This window comes from Vicugna pacos, unplaced genomic scaffold (genome assembly GCF_048564905.1).
Source record: "Vicugna pacos unplaced genomic scaffold, VicPac4 scaffold_20, whole genome shotgun sequence".
Taxonomy (NCBI): Eukaryota; Metazoa; Chordata; class Mammalia; order Artiodactyla; family Camelidae; genus Vicugna; species Vicugna pacos.
In genome coordinates this window covers 76,654,392-76,671,883 of record NW_027328741.1, presented here as the reverse complement: position 1 = coordinate 76,671,883, position 17,492 = coordinate 76,654,392, and the positions used below count along the sequence as shown (strand labels likewise).

Sequence of the window (17,492 nt, the reverse complement as noted above, 5' to 3'; positions counted from 1 at the left end):
CACAGCCCTCCCCGGCCGCCACACCAACCCGGATCCCACCCCGGTCCATGTCCACTGGCCCCGCCAACGGCGCTGCCGTACGTTTACCGTCTGTGAGACGCCGCCCCAGAAAGGATGTCGGCCGCCGACTGACGCGGCCAGAACTAGTGGCCCGGCCAAGCAAGCCGCCATCCCCAGCAGCAAACACCGCCATGGTCCCAGGCAGCTGCACACTTCCGGAGCCCGCTGCCTGCCCCAGAAGCGCACGCCGGCCCGCGAGGAGCGCGGCGTCTGTATCCATGGCAACGCCGCGGGGCCCTCCCCTAGCGCTTGCGTCTGCGTCCTCCCGAGGCTAGACGTGCGAGGGCAGAACTTTCGGAGCCAATGGGAGCAAGGGCGCGGCCAGGACGGGGGTGGGGGGAGGCTTATGGGGCAGCTGGGTGGGGCCGGGGCGGGCAGGGCCGCGCGGAGGTCCTCAGCTGCAGGTGGCACCGGCCGGAGGCTGGGGCAATGCTGCCAACAGTGGGCGGGGCGGCGGGGCAGCGGGGCGGGGGCACCCTCAACTGTCTGTGTGCGGGGCTCAGCCTGGGCTCCGCGGCCTCCGCTTGCACCGGAAGTGGACCCAGGCTACCGGTGGGCAAGATAGAGGACTGAGCCCAGGCAGGCACGGCTGGCCAGGTAGGGCACCTGAAGTGCAGATCCGCCAGGCCGGCTGCCGGCCTTGAATACGCGCTGCTAGGCAGTTTCCAAGAAGACGGGATCTGTCCCAAGAGGGGAGGTAGGGCAGGGTGCCAGATGCCTGGTTGGGTGCGGTCTTACAGGAGAGCCACGTTGAGAGGGTGCAGAGCAGCCCCTGTGTTGGCGGGGCTAGGAATTTGGGGTATAGGGTGGGGATGATGTGTGCCATTCCCTGTGGTCTCCCAAAGAACTCGCACCCCCAAGCAAAGGACCCTGCTCCCTCCACCCTTCACTGCATCCCCTGCCTTCCCCAGCACCACCGCCCCTGCCCCCGGAGTGTCCCATGACCTCTCCCCACACCAGGCACCGTCCCTGTTACAGGTACTTATCTCCTGGTGGTTCCAGCCCAAGGGTGGGGGCTGTATCTGACCAGTTAGGATGCCTGGAGCCTTTGTATGAAACCTCAGACTATAATGCAGGCGTGCACAGAGGCCCCTCAAACAGGATTCCCTGCATTCCCTCCCCACCACGCACCCACAGCGCAGCTGCCACACCAGGCCAAGCCTGCTGGAGGACCGCTGTTCCCTCTCCACCTGTCCCTGATCAAGAGTGCACCGCCCACACTGCTGGGTATTTAGTGGGCCTTAGAAGAGCAGCTGGTATTTTCATGGACAAATATTTGCTCTTTTGGGAAGAGTTGAGTGCAAAGGGATGTAGGGTATGCCTTTTCTGTTGTCCTGGAACTGGTGACTAGGATGCAAACTTAAGTCAAAGCAGTTTTTAGAGAGAGCCGCAATATATCTTACCCAAAGATCACTGTTCCCCTACAAAGGCAACACCACCTGGCGGGTGGGGTCCTGGTCCCTCTTTCTGGAGGTTGGGCTTTGCACCCTCCAGCTGGGACAGAGCCCGAAACAGCTCTGAACACGCTCCAACAGGCTTTCCCAGCACAAACTGCCTTTATTTTGAATCTGGCTGAAGGAAGCAGCTGAGAAATCTGGGTAAATCTTCCTGGGTGTAACCATGCCTTTTGTGCTGAATGAAAGAGCGGCTCTCCACATGCTAACAGCTTAGAACTGAATGTGTGTCGAAGCCTTCATGCATGTAGCATGTTGGGAACAGCGTTTCATGGTGAGGGGAACTCTATAACTTACATGTGTATGGGGAAGCCCTCACCCCAACAGGGTTTTCCTGCACAAACTGCCTTTATTTCGAAATTGGCTCTTGCTGAGAAATCTTGGTAAGTGTTCTTAAGTGTAGCCATGCCCATTATGCAGGATGAAAGAGCGGCTCTACAATTTTTCACATCTCAGAAATGAATGTGTGTTGAAGCCGTCATTCATGTAGCGTGTTGGGAACACAGAATTTAGTGGTGAGAACTATGTAAATTACATGTCTATGATGAAGCACTCTCTCGAGCCAGGTATTCCAGTGCATACTGCCTTTATTTCGAAACTGGCTTCTCAGAAGCCTGTGGTCTCCACTGCAGGTCTGTCTCCAAACCCAGGGCCAGCATGGTAACTCTGCTCCCCCTGTCTATTCTGGAAGTTCTAGGTGTCCTCCATGGCCCTTCCACCATTATGCTTTTGGAAAACCCCGCAGATGGAATGGGCCTGAGAACAGGAGAGCTGGATGCCAGAAGCCACTGCCCAGTGTGAGGCTCCTGGGAGGGGCATCTCCTCTCCGTGGGCTCTGATCTAACCTCCCCTCTCCCCCACCCCCACCCCTCTCCTCCTGCATTTCCTGATTGATCCCTGGATAATGGTCCATACCAGGAATGACCTGGGAGAGGTTTTATGAGTCTTTAAGTGGAAAAAAAAGAGAAATCTTTAGACAAGTTACTGAAAGTAACTTCCAGCTTTACCGGGAAAGACCTCATTCCAATGTTTAAGGCTAGTTGACAGGGTGTCAAATTGCTTAACCACTCACATCTGAGCAAGTGCTACCTCTCTGTCCAGCTCCCCGCAGCATCCACCTGTGGCAACTTGGCCAAAAGAAGGCAAGAAAGCTCTTTCCCCTCGCCAGCACCAGCGTGGCTTTGGAGTCAGTGGAGGCTGAGAGAAAGAGCCCCGCCCTGAGGTTTGGGGGGCCTCCAGCCACAGCCAGAGGAGCGGGGGTTTTCAGAGTGGCCCAGCAGGGAAACCAGGCAAGGCCACCTGGCCCAAGTCTTCCCTGCCCAGAGAGCCCCATGAACTGCTTTGGGCCACACTCCCCGTTTGGGCCCCCTGCAAAAAGTTACCACGGGAGCCACACCTGAGAAGGCAGAAGGACAGCCCTTTAGCCTGGGGTCCCAGCAGGTGTGTCCTGTGAGACCTGTGGCCACATAAGTTACTTGTCTCTCCAGGTCACTGAAGGGACTGTGCTGGGCATCTTGGTGGTCAGGGACATGGGAACACCTCTAAACTCTGAAGAAGGACAGAGAGACTCTTCCTGGAAGCAAGGATTCCAGGGAGACACCTTGCCCAGAACTGGGGGACTGTGTCCTGAGTAGACCCCTGGGAGGCAATGTGGGGCTGTGGGGTCCTCTTCTGAGAAGGGAGCAGGTGTGTTTTCCGGGGGTGGGGTCCTGCTTTGTCCAGACATGTCCTTGTGTAAGACTCATTTACAAACACCTCCAAGTCCACCTAGGGGTGGCCCCAGAGGTGGGGGTAGAGGAGGAGAGTGAAGGGTGCAGACTTAGGGCCCCCTGAGCCACCCAGGGAGCCAAGGGTCAGTGGGAACATCTTGGGAGTCTAGTGCAGGGGTGGAGGACAAGCACTAAGAACATGCCAAGTCATGCAATAAAGTGATCCATGACCACGAGACACAGGTGGCCATACACCAAAAGAGGCAGATAGAAATTTAGACCCAGGATCTGAGAACCTTGAGAGGGGCTGGAGGGTCCCAGGAACCCTCAGGAACAGCTCTTCTAGGGGCACAGACATCCCAATACACACATTTCTCATGGAAGCTTTTTGGGGTGCAGAGTGAGTTACCAGGATCCTGAACTTAGTATGGAATCCCACCCCCTTGTTCATCACGGTACCTGGCAATAAATTGCTGTCATTTGTCCCTGGACATGCACAGGGGAGCTGACTGCTGTGGGGGTCACTGCAGGACTAGAATCTTCTGGTGTCTGCTCTGTGACCACAGAAACCCAGGGGGATTTCTCAACGGGAGAACCTGGAGACCATGCCTGCAAGGACCACCCTCATGGGATGGCCAAGGAGCTCGTGGTTCCCAGGTCACCAAGTGACGAAGTTGTGAGGTTGCCTGGGGTATCCTGGGGACATGTAGATTTCTGAGGTCAGCACGTGGGCCCAGCACTGCTGGATGGTCTGCACAAAGAGGGGCCTGCCCTCCTGATGATGGCTCTTAACACCTGCAGGGAAACTGCTCCCAGGGCTCCTGGAGGTCCATATTGAGAGTGTCCTGCCAGCCTTGTGGGGTCACCTTCCCCTGATGCAGAAGCAGACCTCTCTCCCTTGAGGCCCAGGGGACACCTGGCTCAGGTGCCACCTGTGTGCCCTGGACACGCAGAGCCCCAGAGCTCTGGCACAGCCTGGGGTGTGGTGGTGTCCGGGCAAGAAAGGCCCTGGGAAGGGGGTCATTCAAGGGCAGAGGCCACTCTGCAGGGATGCTGGACCTGGCAGCAATGCACTGCTTCAGTACTCCCTTGGGTTGGGTCTCCAACCTGTGGGATGGAAGGGCCACTCCTTCCTGCGGTGCAGTCGGGGGAACTAGATCCATCGTCAAGGTCAGCCCTGAAAATGGAGGCTGCGCTACCTCCATTCCTGGAAAGAAAATCAGTCCCCTCCAGTCCAGGAGATTCAGAAAGTCATTCAGCAATGTTCGGGGCCCCCACTTTAGGCTTTGAATTAGAGCTGAGCGGCTTAGGAGGCCAGATCCCTGTCCGTGGCTCCAGGAGCAGGCTTTCTGCTGGGGGACAGGATCCTCACAAACACCTGTGTCTTTGTGGGACACTCCCCTCTGACAAGCTGGAAGGCAGGGTGCAGTTGTGGGAAATCGTGTTTACATGAGCAGAGGGCCACCATGTGGTGGGGGCACAGGAGACTGTGAGAATGAGTCCCACAGCCTTTCTGGAATCAAAAAACTGGCAAATGTGAAAAAGTGCATAATTTGTTTTATTGAACAGGCTGCTTATGTACGTTTGGAGGACCAGGTTCAAGGACTCAGCATCCCTCCAGGACAATAGCCTCAAGAGAAGAACAGACAGAGCAGGAGGAGATCTGGGGTTTCTCCCAGGAATGAGGTGGAACAGGGATTTCTGCAGATTTGCAAGGAGTCCCCGACCACTGAGCATGGGGTTACAGCCCCACGAGACCCCTGTCATGTTTGGCTTGGGCTCTGGTTCTGGCCTGCTCATGTATTCTTCCAGCAGAGTTCCAGAAACTCAGAGGGTGGAATTAGAGGGGCTGCGTTTGGAACCTAGTGAGGAGTTGGAGGGTCCTTTATATTGAGTCCCTTCATCCTAATCACCGTAGCTGAAGCCCAACACCCCCCAGGCCCCCATGGTTGCCGTGGAGGGAGAACAAGCCTGGCAGGCGACCTAGGGGTCCCACTACTGTGTCCTTCCCTTGTCTTCGTTCCCTTTCACCCTGGAAGGTGTGATTGTCTCGTGTCATGGTGGCCTCCACAATGTCCCTCCCAGTAATCTCTCTTCTCCATCAGGTGGGGTTCCCAACCCCGCTCAGCCTTCTCTGCATGGATGCTGAAGGACCAGGCCCACCTGAAGTTCTGAGCTCGAGCAGTAAGGTGGAAACAAAGAAACCAATGGAAAAAAGAAGCAAGTGATTGTGGCAAAGCTCCCCACCACAGAGAAGCTGCCCTGAGTGGAAGGGAGAGTGTGGGCATGCCCGTTTGTTTCCTATCTCCCAGTGCTCTTAGCTTTCTTATTGCCTACCTGCATGGTTACAACAAAATGATCTGCAAAACTGAAAATATTTACTCTCTCGCTTTTACAGAAAAGGCTGGCCAGCCTCTGGTCCGGTACCAGGCAAGAGATTGGAGTTCCTTTCCAGTTTGGAAACATCTTGGCAGGCCCAGGTTTGCAAAGGTCTTTAAGAGTAGTTACGGAGTTTTGCTTTTAAACTTTTTTACGGCTGTATATACTTGTGAGATGTGGTTGTGATGTATAATTCTGAGCCGGGATTTTCTCAAACTGTTTCTCACTTCTTATACCAGACATTCCTAAATTCCAAGTGGAACTGCATATTAAGGAAGCCATGGAATTTAGCAAAAGGATACATATCTCATTTCCTTTTAAGCATCGATGTACCTCCATCATGGCAGTATTTGTTATGTGTTATTGATAGGGGAACTAAGTAGTAAACAGATTAATAGAAAATAGGGGATTTTAGGTACACAGGTTCATCTTTTCAACATTGTTTGTAATATTTGCAGTTTAAGATGACCATTCCTGAGAAAGAGGCAGCCTCTTAGAATGAAATAGCATTTCCTCTGAACCATAATTAATTTTTATTTTGTAGACAGCAGGAAGGGTAATAACACATCACACATTTGGGGACGTCAAAGAGAAAATGTAACTTTCTGGGAGCGCACTCCCCCGCCTCCCCCTGCCCTTTTTACTGTCCCATTCTCCCTGGAAGGCTCTTTCTTATCTTCTGCTCATGGCTCCAGTAACTCTTTCTTCCTCCTTGTTCCTCAGCTGGTAAGGTTAGTTTTCTACTTTGAACAAGCAAACAAGCCAACAGAAGAGAAATTTCACAAGCAACTCCCAGCACATCCGCTCGCCTTCTGATGCCTGTGACCTCACTCTCGGTGCCCCACCGCTTATTAAAAGTGGCATCGAAAGCCAGTTCCTCCAAAAGTCCCCGAGGCCCCATCCCTCCCATCTTCTCTGGGTTGTCACTCCCAAAACCATCCTCTCTTTCACTGTCTCATCTATTTTGTTCTCCTGCTAGTTGGCACCATCAGTATATAAACGTCCATCCTCTTAAACCAACAGCACTCCTTGACCCTAATTCACCCCCACCAATTGCCACCCTGTGTCTTTGCAGCAAATCTTTAAGGAGTTGTTTAAACTCACTGTCTGCATCTTCTCTTGAGCCATCCCCTTTTACACCCATTCTGGCTTTTCGCCTGATCCCTCGCTCTATGGAAACTGCCCTGTCAAGGCCATCAGTGACCCCATGTTGCTAAATATAGTGGTCAATTTTGACTCCTCATCATGCTTGGCCCCTCGGCAGCATTTGACCCAGCTCTTCCACCCCTCCTACCCCGTGTTCCTGCTTCACTCAACCTCCAGCCCATCTCTCTGTCTGTTTCTGCTTTTGGCCTGCTGGCTGGTCCTTTGCCAATGTCTCCTGTTTTTTCCAAACATATACTGTGGGTGTTCCCCAGGGTGGGTTCCTGGGCCTCTCCTCTCTCTCTCTGCTATTCCTTTGGTGGAAGCAACCCAGCCTTGGAAATTGGCATGCCATCAATTTCTCGATTTCTCCAAAATTCCCTGATTTCCCCTTTCCATCTGAGCCTTTATCCCTGAGACTCACATCACATTCTTTTCCTTTCATTCATCTTGCTTTCACATTCATACATATGTTCTACTATGAAATTACTTTTCCAAATTTTGAATCAGTACATATATATCATGTAAAATGCTCAAATATGTATTATTTCCACTAAGATGCTAATTCTACCTTAGAACATTTCTGCACTTCTGTATTTATGTGAATAAAGCGAATAGTATTTCTACAAGCCTCATAGTTAAACACTGTTAGTTTGGGGCTATTATGTAACATGAAATAATGGTACATCAACATAGTCGTTTTTCATTTATTTTTATGTAACACCGAGATGAGGTTTTTGCCCTGAAGACTGGTTTTATTGAAATTTTACCTACGTTACGGACAGTCAGTTTATGTGAAAGCCCTCATTTCTCCCCTTTTTGATATATGCCCCATTTGGCTATATATAACATATAACTTGGCATGAAACAAAATTCCCAAATCATTCACATAATACAATTAATATGTTTAATTATATTTTTTAAATGTTAAAAAGAAAAAGAAAACAGATTCCTCTACCTATTAGGCACTTCTGTGGCAATATGTAACACACCCCTTAACCATGACATTGAAGAACTGAGCTGATACCAGCCCCTTTCCACCTGCTCAGCCCCACCTTTTCCCATCCCCTTTCCCATCCGGAGAGGACATCCCTCCCATTGTCCAGGCCCAGATGTTGGAACCATGTCCTTTCTCTCTCTTTCTTTTACACTCACAGACAGCAAATCCAGCTTGTTAGAAAATTCTGGATATTCTGTCTTAATTAAATACCTGCTCTCTGCTCCCCGCCCTCCTAAGAGCCACCTTCAGCCTTTCCTGGATACCAATAGCCTTCTGTTTCCATCTTTGCTTTCCTACAATCTCTCATCCACACAGAGTCAGAGGGAGCCTGTAAAAACATACATTGGGGGTGGTGGGTGTTGCTCAGTGGTAGGGCGCATGCTTAGCATGCTTGAGATCCTGGGTTCAATCACCAGCACATTCATTAAAATAAATAAATTACTTCCCCCCAAAAAACACAAACACAAAAGCATAAGTTGGACTACATCACCCCTCCCCTCAAAACTCACTAAACGGGTCACCATGTCATTAGGAGCCAAAGTCGTCACAAAGGCCTCAGGACCCGGCGTGCTCTGCCTCTCTGCCCACACTCTCCCCCTCACTCTGGGGGCCTCTGGCTCCAGCTCTTCCTTCTTCCTCCGGATCTATTCTGCTTCAAGTTCATTACTCCGTGAGATCTGCCAGGATTGCCTTATTCTCTCCTGCCTGCCTCCCACCCCACCGCCATCACCTGAGTTTGCTCATATCACACTTTTTTAAAAATTTATCCAAACTCTTGCTACCCCAACATGCTGCCTGTTTCCTCTGCTAAAATTCTGAGCCCCCAGTGATGGGGAGTCATGTCTATTTTGTTGACTGATAAAGCCCGAGAGCCTTGGGAACGGTCTAGTTAGGAGATTCCCGTATGTAGTAGGAGCTTATACACATTTGCTGAATGAATGTAGATGCCCTGGTCCAATCCGATGGAGCACTTCTGTGACGTGCTCAAAGAATAACTCTCCTTTCCACCTGAGAGGGGGTGACAACTTCCCTGGTGATTAAAGGCAAGAATTTTTTGCTTTATGCTGTTAACCTTAGGCGGGGAGACTGGGGGATCTTCATATATATTTTTAAATTTGGTTCACTCTGCAGTTGGTCTTTGGTCTCTGTATAATTTTGAGAAACTCTTTATGAGTGATCATTCTTTGATCAGATTGAACAGGTTCCAGGGGGAAGGACCAAGCCTGTCCCATCAGCCATTCTATGTGTCTTGTCCTGGGACCCAGTGGATGCTCAGCATGTAAGTGAACCGACAGGAGTGAGTGAAGAGATGGGAGCATCTCATTATTGTGGCGGATCTCTGTCCAATGCCTTGAGATTTGGGGAAGGGTTTACGAGTGCAGAAGGGAGAGGTCAGGTCCTCTGTGCTTTTCCTGAGTGCCCTGGCCTTACCCATTCCCCCAGCCCCCTCTGGGCAGCCAAGCCAAGGAGCTGGGCCACCAGGGGTTGTGCTGATCAATAATCCACCTTCACCCCAATTCCGGGGGTAGGTACACATGGTTGTAGACACTGGAGTCAGGTCCTTGGAGGAATTCCTCACCGAACTATGTTTTGGACCTTTTATTTTTCTCTAGAACCTCCAGCTGAAGAAGATTGTCTTAGACACATGAAAGTTGAGGACACCTTCTGTCCCCTCGCAACCCAGGTGGGGCTGGGAGTCTGCTGTTTCTATAGCCGGTGGGCTCGTGTTGATTTGGGCATCCCTGTGCCTGAATTCCTGCAGTACACTCGGTGGTAAGGATGGGGGTGCCTGGCAGGGAGGGAAGCGGGTTGGGAGACTGTACAGCTGGGCTGATGTTAACCTGGGGTGAGCGGGAGCTTGCTGATGCATGGCATCTCGGGGCAGGGAACTCTCCACACTCAAGAGGGGTTCCCACTCCCGCAGGGTCCCTTTGATCAGGGTGCTGGGCTGTCAGGGGACCACAGGGGTCCCAGTGAGGATTAGGGTGCCTTCAGGCAATGGGAAGTGTGGGGTCCAGTGGCAATTGAATTAACTGTGCACCCAAACCCAGCCCCCACCTCTTTCAGCCTGTTTCCTAATCTGCAAAACTGGAATGTTATTAAACATCTCGCGGGGTCATTGATGGGCTGGGACAGACTAGACAGTCAGGAGCTGGAATTCCTCTGTCCCCTGATTGTTTGCCTTCTTTCTGACTATTTGCTCTCACAAGCTCAGTCTCTCTGTCTCTCGCTCTTTCACTTCTAAGTTTCTCTCATGCTCTGGTTTCATTTGATTTCCAACCACTGCCCCTCCCCTCCGCCAAACTCCAGATGAGTGAACTTGATTTCTATGTGTCAGTTCCAAATTCCCAGGAAAGATGCTCTGTCACCCTCTGGATCTGCTGTCCAACCCATGAGTTGTGGCCAGAGGAGCGAGTCCTTCTGGGACCAGCAGAGGGTCTCTGCCCAGCCCCCAGCCACCACTGTGGGAGCACATAGCTCTCCGTGGAGGAAGTACTGGCTGTGACCTTGTGTCACTAAGTGTGAATTTATGTCTTCTCTTGAACCACCTTCATCCTCCTAAACAAAGATGAAAATTAAACACTCCCGGGATTTGTGTCATGGAACACTCAGGGTGGGGGCTAATGGGGCTGGAATTTCTGCTGTATTTAAGGGGCTACACTGAATCCCCAACGAGAGCCTGCAAAGGGAACAGCACCGGCCCCACCCGGCACTTAGGGCGCTGAGTCTGCGTGACGGTGAGCCAGGCTTCTGACCACAGCTCAGGGGTCTGGTCTGACCAATTAGCCTTTGAAACCAACCAGCTTTGGATTCCTCAATCCCACCCTGAGGTTTTACCTGAACCATCAGCTTCTGTATCTCTGAAGACAGATGCTGAGGACCCTTCACGTAAGCCGTTCGCACAGCCCTGTTCAGGCCTTTGTGCTGCACGGTCTGCCCGGCGAGCTGAGGTTGGTATTTTACTGATGTTAGAAGTAGTCTGGTTTCCCGATGTACTGTTTCACTGAACAAGCAACAGAAGCCACTTCTCGCTGATAAAAGCAGAAAAGGGACATAATGAAAAGATACTGGGAGGATGTGTGGAGTGGCCAGGACCGGAGCCAACCCAGGAGCTGTAGGAGGTGTTAGGGAGCCCCAGGCACCAGGCTGGGAGGGGTGCTACCGGGCCCCCTGCCACCCCAGAAGGGACCCCCCTCCACCCGACCCTCCACCTCACTCACTGCAGGTTCATGTCCCGGCAGGGCCAGGTCACACTGAAGCCACCAGCACACACCTCAGTGGGGCAGCTGGCCCCGTCTGAGCTGCGGGCGTGCCTGGTGTGGGGAGAGGCCCAGTTAGAGGAAGGCGGTTCCTCTACTGTTCCGAGTTAAAGTGCAAGTCAGTGCCCATCACTCAGGAGAGCCAGGCTGGACGGACCTCATTGGGGTGACTAGGCTGTCTGAGTTCACTTATTACTTTCTACGTTTGAAGGCCCTGGAGGGAGAAAAAGTGAAGGTTCTAGTACTTATTTTGTGTTTCCCACGTACCAGGTGTGGTAAGCAAGCCACTTCAGACAAGGCCCGGAGCAACCACGTAAATAGGCCACGGAGCAAGTCGTGCAGTCAGGCCTCTGTGGTCCCGAAACCCGTGTCCCCATCGGCTCCATAGTTACCAGTGGAAACTAGGGGGATTTATGGGACTGTGTGCTCCTGTGGGGGCTGGGATATGTGTGTTTAAGTCCACATCTTCAGAAACTCGGCTAGAACCACAGCCACTGATTGCACGGTGGCAGAGGAAGGGAGTATTCCAGCCTCTGGTCCAGCTCGTGTGGAGCTCAGAAGTTCTTCCTCCTGTCCTGAAAATAACACCAGATCTGAGGGAGCTGCAAACCCACTGCTCTTCTTAGATCCCAGAAGACTGAGGGGGAAAGCTGCTTCCAACCCAGAGAGGTTGCAAAGGGAACAGCGGGCAGGCTTGGAGAGACACAGCTCCCAAGGCAGAACCTGCTTTTGTAAGAACCCCGGGGGCAGGCAGATTTAACAGGTCCCTGAGGCCAGCAGGAGGCTCAGTGTGGGGAAATCAGAGTGTGACAACTCCAGGGGGCCAGTCAGAGGGGCCCCATGCTCTTTTTCATGTATTTTACATCCAGGACCGTGTCCTGTTCTCAGAATGAAGGTCAGAGGATAACTCCTCATGCTTCCTGCCTGGAGAGGAGAAAATAACTGTATTGAAATACACCCAGAACATTCTGTTTCATTGGGGGAAGTTGTTTTTTGTTTGTTTTTTTAATGAGAAATTATTTTACCAGAGCCTAACCAACCTGGGAGAAGGGAAATCCCTTCTGTGTCACCCAAATTGGGGTGGGGGGAAAGAGACACACTTGTGGAGGTCACAGCTCAGGGCACAGGCTCAATGAGAACTAATCACAGGACTGCAGATGCCCTGCTCTGTCCCGCTCCCCCAACACCTTACCTCCATGTCAGTAGGGCCCGTGTGTAATAACAGGAATAATACTAACAGAAGTAAATGTCTCAGGAGTGTCTAGGGAAAACCCAAAGACAGCGGGGAGATGAAAACAAGGACACACAGGCTGTTTTAGCCTCTCACACCAATAGCTGTAGCAAACTACACACAGCCCAGCCCCAGTAGATAAACAGACAACCTCACAGAAGAAATTATTTATTTTGGTTCTCTTACCCAGTGCATTCCATGGTGCATCCTCGCCTAGAATTGAGTGGAAGCAAGTCCATCTCAGAAGGGACATAACTGAAGAGGGATGGCTTCCCAGACTCTGAGGGGCAGAGAGAGCACCAGCCTGGGTTAGAGAAAGGTGAGGGGTGGGGTAGGGTGTGGGCTGCCTTCTTCCCCATATAAGGAACCTTCCTGAGGCCAGCACAGTAGGAGGGAGGGCCATGGGGTGGAAGCAGCCAGACTTCATCCTGAGAACTGTTGGGATGCCTCAAAGGGACCATTCAGGTGCCCAAACTGGGCCCTGATTGAGGGAGCCAGTCGGTCTGACTCAGAGCCCAGGACTGAGGTGGGCTCACAGCAGGCCGGTATTACTTGGCCGGATCCATTTCACTTCTCCGAAGCCCTGTGTAAAACATGAAGCGTGGACGGCCTGGTGAGCACAGCTCTGCCCTCAAGACCGGTTTCAACTCCTCTCTTCCCAGAGAAAAGCATCTCTGAACCCGTCCTGGGTGACCTCACAGAGATCACCCTAGTGGCCCAGGCTAGTGACCGGGAACATGTACCTTCCTGCAGGCAACCCCTGACGTCCACTGATGCATCATATACTGGCAAAGAGTGATTCACTGTGCATTGGTCTAACAGCAGAGACTCTGCCAAAGGCCCAAGAGGTGGTGTGTGGGACATGCAGGGGTGCAGGAGTGTAAGCAGCACAAAAGTGTAACTGGTGACAGGGGTGCAGGGGCTGTGGAGGGCGCAGGCATTTCAGGGGATGTGGGGGTGGAGGGATGCAGAATTGCAGAGAGTAGCAGGGGTGCAGAGGTGCAGGGAGTGTAGGGATGCAGGGAGGTGCTCAGGGACCTGGCCAGGATAAGAAGGCAAGTGCACATCCTTGCAGTCAGCCTGACCCCGGTAGGCTATTGCAATGCTTTTGGGCGGCGGCGGCGGCGGTGGCGGTTGGGAGGCTGCCCGGGCAAGCCGATCGATTTCTTCTCTTCCCTGCAGCCTGGCCTGGGGTGGGGCTTGGCCGCCGGAGATTCGCCAGATGTTGCACTCCAGGTAAGCTTGCTCCTGGTAGGTGGGGCGGTTAGGTCAGAGGGCGGTGGCAGCGGCAGAGGGGCGGAGCGGGTCTACCCCTGGTGAACGGGTGGAATAGCTGCCTTGTCCCGGCTGCTGGGCCTGGGAGCGGCCTCTTCTTCCCCAGGTCGCCGGACACTCCTGTCCCACTCAGCTTGCTGAGTGCGGAGTGGGGGCGGGGCCGTTAAGTTGCGGGACCCACGGGGGGAGGGAGGCTGCCGCGGGGGAGCCGATCAATTCGCTCCGCTCTCCCCGGAGGCGGAGCCAGGGGCGGCTTCTGCTGCCCTAGAGGCGGGACGCGGGTCTCCAGATGAACTTGCTCCTGGGAGGCGGCGGCGGAGGCGGCAGGGGCAGGGGATGTGTTCCAGGGAGTTGCTCCATTTCTTCTCTCCCCCACGGCCTGGCTTGGGGGCGACGTCTGCCGCCGGAGATTTGCCTGAGGTCCGACTCCAGGTGAGCTTGCTCCTGGGAGATGGGTGCGGTGCGGTCAGGGGGCTGGTAAGGTGGTGGCTGCAGGCATAGGGAGGCTGCCCCGGAGGAGATTGTGGATTAGCTCCATGTCTGCACCGCGTGGCCTGAAGGCGGCCTCTGCTGCTCCAGGTCCCGGGACACCCCTGTCCCACTTTGCCTGCTGGGGGCGGGAGGCAGGGTAGTCAGGGTGCAGGGGTGGCGGTGGTCGGGGGCCTGCAGCGGGGGAGCGGACCATTTGCTCCCATCTTCCCCGCGTCTTGTCCTGGGGGCGGTCGCTGTTGCCCTGTGTTATGAGACGCGTGTATCCTAGTCGGCCTGACCCCGGGAGTTGGACTTGGTACTTTGGGGGTGGTGGCAGCAGCGGCAGGTTTTCCCATGGAACTTGTCCATTTGCTCCCACTTCCCCCCATGGTTTGCCCTGGGGGCGGTCCCTGTTGTCCCAAGTTCGTCGGACGTCCATCTCCAGGTCAGCCTGCTCCCTAGAGAAGGCCACTGTGAGGTCATGGGCAAGAGTGGTGGCTGCTGCAGGGGTAGGGGCTGCCTTGGGGAGCTGGTGGATTGGCTCCCGTCTCCCCGATGGCCTGGTGTGGGAGTGGCCTCTCCTGCCCCAGGTCACCAGACGCACCTGTCCCACTCAGCCTGCTGGGGGAGGGGCGCCCTGGGCGGTGCCTTTAAGGTGCGGGGGTGGCGATGGCGGGAGTAGAAGACCTGCAGCGCGGAGCCTGTCAATTTGCTCTCCTCTTCCCCGTGACCAATCCTGGGGGCGTCCTCTGCTGCCCAAGAAGCCGGATGCCCGTCTCCAGGTCAGCTTGCTCCTGGGAGACGGGCCCGATGTGGTCGAGGGGCAGAGGCAGTTGCGACGGCCGGCTGCCCCGCCTAATGGGGCCACTTCTTCTCCTCTCCCCTGACCTGGCCTGGGGACGTCCTCTCTGGCGCAAGATTCACCTGACACCCCACACCTGGTCTGATTGCTCCTGGAAGGTGGGCGCGGTGAGATCAGGAGGTGGAGAGGACAGGGGCTGCCCCTGGAGAGCTGGAGGATAAGCTCCAATCTCTCTGCAGGCCTGACGTGGGGGCGGCCTCTGCTGCCCCTCGTTCCCAGGTCACACTTCTTCGGGTCATATTTCCCCGGGGTTGCGGTAGGGTGCGGGGGCGTCGGGGTGTTGGCGGGGGTATGGAGCCTGCCGCTCGGGAGCTGGGGGTTTAGCTCCCATCTTTTCCGCAGAGTGGCCTGAGGGCAGCCTCTGTTGCTCCAGGTCGCAAAGCAATTTCTCTGACAGCTTAGCCACCGGAGGTGGGCAGGATGGGCTGAGAGGGCTGAGGCAGCCGCCAAGGCAGCGACGGAGGGGGCTGTCCCTGGCCAGCTGGTCAATTTGTTCCCATCTCAACCTTTGCTGCCGCAGTTTCGCAGAACGCCCTTCTCCAGTTTATTCTTCTCCAGGGAGGTGGGCGCAGTGCATGCAGCCCGAGGTCTGGGCTCTCCCTTGGGAGGGGCAGAACTCTCTTGTTCTCCTTTGTCTTTATTCTTCAGCGAAGTGGTTACTGGACGCAATTCTTAATTCTGAGAAAGTGTAGCCTGCGTTATGGAAGAGCTGCTGGACAGTGAGGTTTCTGGGTGGATTTTCACATCAGCTGATGCCCCAGGCAGGCAGGAAAGCTATTACTCAGAGCTTCTTAGTCTGGGGTTGGGGATGGCCCCGCCATCCTCACCATGCTTTTTAAAAATGTGTTACTCCCCTCTTTTTCCTAGGTGACATTTTAGGTTATTGGGTCTCAGATTGCTGACACACTCATCCCTGTTCTCAGACATCTTTTAAACTTGGGTGAAGTGATAAGTAGGGGAAGATGATTTACTGAAAGGTAAGAATACTTAAATTCGCATTAAAGCTACATTCTGTCAATCTTTCTAAAATGATTTTCCTCTGATTCTAAATCCACGACCTAGTGAATGTTGTACTCCTGTGTAAATTATTGATCTTCACATCACATTTGTTGAGTGGTCAACGAGATTTGTTAATTAGATTATTCCTGAAAGGAAAAGTTCAGGCTTTTCAGAATTCCTTGTCTGATGTCACCCAGGCAGTCACAGTAGAGGACAGAGCTGATATAAAAATCCCTCAGCTGCCTGAACTGCAAAGCTTCTGGGATTACTGATCCCTGAAATGCAGGTGACTCTTGATGATAATCTGGGGGATGGTTTAAATGATCAGATTCTTCCAGTCCTATAAATGGGTTCCGTGGCCCCAGCCCCGGGAGAACTGGACATAAGGGCCATATCGTGTGTGGTGGGATGGGAAGGCAAGGTGTAAGAGCTGGAATCACTGAGATTCCACACTCGCTAAACACAGACTCCAGAGCCTAATTGTTGTCAGGTTCTGTTCTGGATTTGAGAGTGTGTTCATACGTGATTCTTGCCCTTCTGGAGTCACTGCCTGGGTGGAAGTAACCTTTACATAGATCTGTGGAGGATGACATTTAAGTAGATGGGCTGTTATGGTTCTCAATGTGCCCAGGCTTGCTCTTCCAGGCACTCGTGGGACTAACGCGAGTCATGTTATTCACTCATTCACTGATTTATTACCCTTGAATTGATCACTCGTCCCACAGTAAGTGAAACAAGGTAACAGGAAGCTGAGTTTTGTCCCCTCTCCTATCACTGATTGTTTTTCAGTCGGGCGCCCTGCGTATGCATTGTGAAACGGTGGTATTTCGTGCCCAATGGGGCAGCACTGTCAGTTCTGAGAATCAGGGGAGACACATGGGTAGGACAGCACCCTGACACACATGGCACCCCCCATCCCGTGAGACAGAATTGTCGATGCTCAGGTGACCCGATGTAGACTGCGGTGCTAAACCTGAGCATGTTTAGTTATCCTGGTGGCTATGAAAATACAGACTACCAGTCGCTACCTCTGGAGACTCTGAGGGTGTGCACCCCAGAATTCTGCATTTTAAGAAGCACTTTAACGAATCCTGATGAAGAGATCTGAGTGTCCCACGGAGAAACACTGGTGTGCGAGGCACCAATATTGAGGATTCTCAGGGAACGATGTCTTTTTAGGATGGTCCATGGGCCCTCACTTTAGACTTTTGCCTTGGGTTTAATTGTATGTGTTCAGAAGTGATGTCTTTCAATTCCAGTGCATGTCAGCATGCTCTGTGCAGGGATTTACTCTCAGTAGATGGCAAAAACTATGATTCTTCAGGTCACCGAGCTACACTGTGAACGATATTTTATTTTGGTTTTCTTTGTAGCAATGCAGAGTCTCCCGAGAAGAGATTTAGACTCAACAGCTTTGTGTCAGACTTTGGAAGACCGCTGCTGCCCAAGGTGTTCTCTGGCAGTGCAATGACGAATCTAGGTCCCTCTTTCACTGCTACATCAATGAAGTGGACCACTTGGACAAGGCCAAAGCTGGTATCCCTACCATAGCCCTTTACAGTGTTATTCGGCTCCAGGAAGCCATCAGATGCAGCAGGTGGCCAGAGGAGGAGCCGAACAGACTCATGAAATGTGACATCCCCAACTTT

At 53.2% G+C, this 17,492-nt stretch overlaps 2 long non-coding RNA genes across 2 annotated transcripts; both read left to right on the top strand.

Moving 5' to 3' along the window:
• The first annotated feature begins 542 nt into the window (after positions 1 to 542).
• Positions 543 to 10,563, top strand: LOC140694027 (uncharacterized). Its single transcript, XR_012069769.1, has 9 exons — positions 543 to 657; positions 2,616 to 2,736; positions 3,002 to 3,200; positions 4,793 to 4,909; positions 5,329 to 5,503; positions 5,622 to 5,713; positions 8,938 to 9,024; positions 9,359 to 9,518; positions 10,399 to 10,563. It is a non-coding gene; the product is annotated as an uncharacterized lncRNA (long non-coding RNA).
• Positions 10,564 to 12,436: 1,873 nt separating this feature from the next.
• Positions 12,437 to 17,491, top strand: LOC140694029 (uncharacterized). Its single transcript, XR_012069771.1, has 6 exons — positions 12,437 to 12,555; positions 12,906 to 13,031; positions 13,419 to 13,472; positions 13,749 to 13,943; positions 15,712 to 15,821; positions 17,217 to 17,491. It is a non-coding gene; the product is annotated as an uncharacterized lncRNA (long non-coding RNA).
• Position 17,492: the final 1 nt, after the last annotated feature.